Consider the following 6,039-nt stretch of genomic DNA (forward strand, 5'->3'; position numbering starts at 1 on the left):
TTAAGTTTATCGTTATTTAGAACAAAAAACGTTATACAAGTTATGCGCTTATCGTTTTTTTTAAAAATATTGTGTCAATACCCATTAAATTTAAAAATAATAACTAATGTGGGTAGATAATAGACCAGGTACGGAATATAATATTATAATCAATTCTTAGATTGTTTGCATGAAATAATTAATGTTCTAAGAAACCAATAGACCTTTTAAATAAATAAATTTTAAATTATTTCGTTTTGCAATATTATTTGTTCAATGATATTCTATAAATTATGTTTTGCGTTATGTTGTATTTTGCGGTGTTTAATTATTTTTGGCTATCGCTTTCCGTTATAATTACGTTTACAAATTTAATTTAATTTTTTGTCAAATATAACGTTTACAAGCCCTGATTATAATGGTATAATATAATATACCTAATACCATTACAATATTATAATATAATAATAGTATTTTATATTTAAAATAAATATTATATATTTTGTATAGTATTATGCATAGGTACCCAGGATTTTATTTCAGGGGGAGAGGAAGTTCAAAAAAATTATAATAAGTAATTTTAGCCATTCTTATTAATTAAGCAAAAATTAAATTCGTAATGACGTACAGAATATTATGCTATAGTGTGTATATTATATTTTAAAAATAAAAAAATATTTTTGTTATTCGATAGGTGAAATATGTAAGTATTATAAAGTAATAATTATTGTATTATAATAAATATAAATATCGTATGAATAAAAAAAAAATGTAGGTATAATATATAACATAGGTATAAAAAAATTATAATTTATAATAATAATTTTTTTTTTGATTTTGCCATTATAATATTCAACCCCGTATTTTGGTGAAACTGATATTTCCCAATCAACGGATAAAATAAGAGTCCAGTCCTGTTGAACGGTAATTTCCAATTTGGTTTTGAAGTAGTGTCTTTACTCTTGTTGAAAAGTTGAAAATGATCGTTTTACCATAGGTACGTTTATATATATTATACGCTTATATGAAAGTAGACAAACATCAACTGACGACAGGCGAGTATTGTACAATATATTTTGCTTTAAATCCTATACGCGATAAGATTAGTGTAGCAATAAAAGATAAAACTTACGATCTAGTAAGTTAATAAAGGACAATCATGATTATTCTATAACAAATTTATCTTAACTTGGTTAGGTACCTATTTAATAAATGTCGTTCCACTCAGATTCTAAAAAAAAGTCGTCGATGACATTTCGTGGGGGGGGGGGGCTACGTCCCTGTAGGTACCTAATTATAACATATTATGTATTATAAAAGTTATATTGGAGCGTATTCGGTAGGGCACGTAGTACGTACTATTTAAGTCATACATCAAATTATCATTTTTGTACATCATTATTCATTATGAATATAATATAGTTTTTTGAAGGTCTGTGATTTTCTTGCATAAACGTACATAAAAAAAATTTGACATTTTTCACTATTCAAAAGTTTGTACGTATTATCTATTTATCTGTTTAGATTTTTAGAGTAAACAATATAAATTTGTGTACTATAATAGATATATTATGTTATATGATACGAAAATATTTATATTTTATTTAAAGACCTCCCGGAACTTATGACGAAAACCACCGAACGTGGTCAATGAATGTATAATGTTATATGTTATTAAATATAACGCATACACTATAGTTATCTAAAGCTTTATCCACTGTTACTCGCTTTTTAATTTTTGCATGATAATTTTCTCTTTATAGGCAATTTGATCAATCAAGTTTGCAAGAATAAATATAATATATTCTATCTGCCTATATGACGACAACAGAAATCTGCAAAATAATATAATAATTCATCAAATACATTTTTTTTTATAACATACCTATTTTTTTAAAAAAAAGCAATATCACTTGAGTGAGTTATATAGACATATAGGTAGTTAAATAACTGAAGCAATACACATCACTGATATAATATTAATTTTCCCATATTTTATTTAAATATTAGTTATTTTTATTCATACATATACTATTTATCTATTTTGTACCTAATAAATATATTTATTTCCTAGTTTCACACGATGATTTACCAATCAAAAAATTGTATTTTTGAAATTTAGTCTACCTATTAATGTATGATTTTATGTGTTTAAAACGATAAAAGTTTTAGAAATTCAATATAACGTTTAGTTTTTTAAATATTAATAAATCTTTAAAATGATATTTTCGTTAAGAGGCGCGTAATTGCCATTTAAATTTTATAGGCATAAAAACAAAAATTCAAATAATATATCTCCTTTAATATTTTTAATATTTAAAAAACTAAAAATTATATTGAAATTATGATACTTGTATCTGCTTAAAGACATAAAACCACATATTTATATGTAAAATAAATTTCAAAAATAAAATTATTAGGTTGGTAAATCGTTGTGTGAAGCAAAGAACTTTTACACCTTTAAGATATGCAATTGCGATGAGCCGGGCCCAAGGTCTTTTTTTAATTGATCATAATTTATTGAATGATGTGAGTAAAAACGTATAACCTATACCATTATTCTTAGAAATGAATATACTTTCAAATTAAAAAAACTCATTTTTTGTGTTTTGTGCTCCTTTAAGCGGCCAAGTATGAGTGTATGTGACGTGTCTCAATTATTAGTTATGAGAGGAAAACGCGACCGGGCTAACTTTTATATTGCACGTTGAAAAGGCGGGATCTTCGATAGGTTAGTTCGATCAGTCTAAGTCAGTGTCAGTGTCTGTCTGTCGATGAGCTACTATGACTGACGTCTGACATCCTCTACAATAAATTATGCCACTCTAAGTAGAGCAGCTAAAAGAAAAAAATATGAAAACAGTGATCTTTGGCTTACTATAACAGTTACTGATGATAATTGTAGTATTACCAATTGTAGACAATATTACAATTAAGAGTTAGATATATATCAATGAATAATGTGTGTGATGATTTTGATATATTATTAAATTAATGCCTGAAATATTAACATCAATGGCTGACGAGTTGTTTGTTAAGTATAAATATAATATCTAATAATATAATCTAAATATAATAAAGAGGTTACAGTTCTGACTTCACTCGTCAACTTATTATAATCAACAGCTATTTATCTTCCAAATTTCAAACCAACCATTAAAAAAATATGTCAATTCATGATATAGCTGACACTATTGTCAAGATTGTCAAGGAAGAGTTAAATTCTATATTTCCCTATGTATTTATCGGTAGGTACTACAACAATATAATATATGCCTCACCTGAGCAATATTTATCAAAGCTTCAACTTATAAAAAAATATTTACGTAACAAAAACAGACAATATAGACTTTCAAGTATAGATTTATAGAATAATATTGAAAGAAAACAAACTATAGTTCATACTAGTTAAAAACCTTGCCACACATACACGTGTTTGCTACCTACCGTAACAACCGTTAATGTGAAAATAATAACAAGAACGATTAAGAATTTGTTGACAATATAATAATATATTTAATAAATAATATCACAATGATAAACATATAAATTATATATAATATTATTTTAAAAAGTAAATTCAAATAACTTATAAACAATTATTTTTTATATGTATTACGATAACCTACCCTACGGCGTATACATAGTTACATAATTATTATATATGTCAAAGAAATGTTTATATTACTAATGAAATGGGTTTATAACAATAGCTAAGGATTGAAAATTGAAAACAAGGCTCTTAGGATCCACGTAAATAGGTTAATAGGATAATTGAATTATAACAAAATAATAATTATCATCGTCATCATTCGTTTAAATATCTAATTTTTTCCTATCAGAAAAGTTACTGTTGAAGAAAAACCAAGCATTTTTACTGTCCTAAAAGGTGATGACAGACACAAAAAATAAAAAAAATAAAAATAAAAACACACATCATTGTAAAATCAATATATTCATCGCTTCATTATTATCGGGATGACAAATGCGTATTTCAGCTACGTGTTCCAGCTATAATAATAGTATTATTATTATTATTATTATAATCAACGTACATGGAAAGTGTAAACGTCTCGAACTACGTCCATAGGCGTGCGCACGGGTAGGGTTGATTGGGCTTTAGCCCCAACTGAGATTTTTTTTTTACGTGAATGGATTGGTACCTTATGAAAATATGACTAAAAGGAGGTATAGCTCTTTTAGTTTTTAAAGGTGGTTTCACACGAAGCGAATGTTCGCGCGGCGAACGCGATTTTAAATCGCCGCGAACATTCGCTCAAAATTAAACAGCTACATTTAAGTCACAGTATTCACACATAAATAATCGCTTGGGTACGAATGGCGAACAATCGCAAAAAATCAGTCTAGTTTAATTTTAGGCGAACATTCGCTGCGGGCGGCTAAAATCAAACACATTGTTTTGACTGGATTGATACGAACCGCGTGATTTCCGCCGCGAATGTTCGCCGTTCGATACTTCGATCATTCAAATATCGACCACCAAAGTATCAATATTGTTGATATTATTTATTAATTTATACTAATTTAGTATACCCAGTTGTAAAAAAGTGAATTTTCATCAGTGAGTTAATCAAGTTAATATTTTCATATTTATTATCTTAAATTTAACATTCATATTTATTCCTTTTTTTAATTAATATGAGTTACGACGTAGAAGAACTTATTATGGAAGTATCTGTGGAAGATTCTATATGGAATATAGTAAGTTATAAATATTATTTACAAGCTTGAGGAATTTTTCAAATTTTGTAAATTTTTTTTGATAAAAACTTCCACTTGGTAACAAAGCTTGAAAATTTAACACAAGAGTCCTCATAAGATGCTTTAATAACCGATCAAAAATATTAAAAATATATTATGTTATTATAAAATACAATTACTTTTTATATGCATTTAAAGTTCAAATGTTGACAAAATTCATCAACATTTCAAATTTGTAAATTATTTTTGAGTTCAAAATTCATAAAAGTTTTTCTTTTCAAAGGTGACATTAAACATTGTTTTGACTACATAGTAAAACATTTTAATATTTTTAAAATTTTGTTTGTAGGGTAAAAAACCGTGAAAATGTAATCCAAGGCGCCTGGTATATATTGTTAATAATATAGTGGTTGAAAAATATTGAAAATACATAGGCACAATTTTTTTTATAAGCATTTAAAGTTTAAATTAAGCAAAATTTAAAATTATTTTGTAGTTAAAAATTTTATAGCTAAGGATTGAAAATTTAAAATAAGGTTTAACGTAAATAGGTTATAATATAATAATAACTTCTTTTACAATAATATCATCAAATATACTAAGTAATATCATAGGTAGGCTGACTGGGTAAACGGAAAAAAAGTACCCGGTAAAAAAGTCCCACGGGAAAAAATTCCATGGAAAAAAGTCTTCCGTTGCAGTATCTAGATAATATCTAGATAGAAGAGCTCTTATTATTTTAATTATATATTTTCTAATGTTATATGTTAATTTAATTTTTTTAAATTTTGTATTTGTCGTTATATATTTGTTGTATATTTATTTGTTTATTTATTTATTGAGTAAACGCCCGAATTCTCAAGTACAGTATAATATATATATATATAAAATGACAGAATGAAACAACGATATACAGAAATATCAAAATTACAAATAGGCCGAAAAAACAAAACAAAAACAATTATTAAGGTACAATATAAATACTAAATATACTATAGTACCTATAGGTACATTAAAGTATATTTTTTTTTGTTTGTGCAAAATGCCAAAATAACTATGTATACAATAATAATTTTTTTTATGTTCTTTCGTCTAGGTACAATGCACATAATATATTAATATGTGAGAATAATTTTTAATCCTAGAAAGGTACCTATTTAATTTAGTTGTTGTTAATTATTTTAAATAAATATAACATGTATTACCTATGGGCTATGCACATATATGGCTATATAAATACCTATATGATAAAAGACTGAATTTAATTCAAAATTAATTTGACTTTTTTTCCGAGAATTTTTTTCCAGGGACTTTTTTTCCTAATATCAGCTGACTAAT

This window comes from Metopolophium dirhodum, chromosome 1 (genome assembly GCF_019925205.1).
Source record: "Metopolophium dirhodum isolate CAU chromosome 1, ASM1992520v1, whole genome shotgun sequence".
NCBI classification, from domain to species: Eukaryota; Metazoa; Arthropoda; class Insecta; order Hemiptera; family Aphididae; genus Metopolophium; species Metopolophium dirhodum.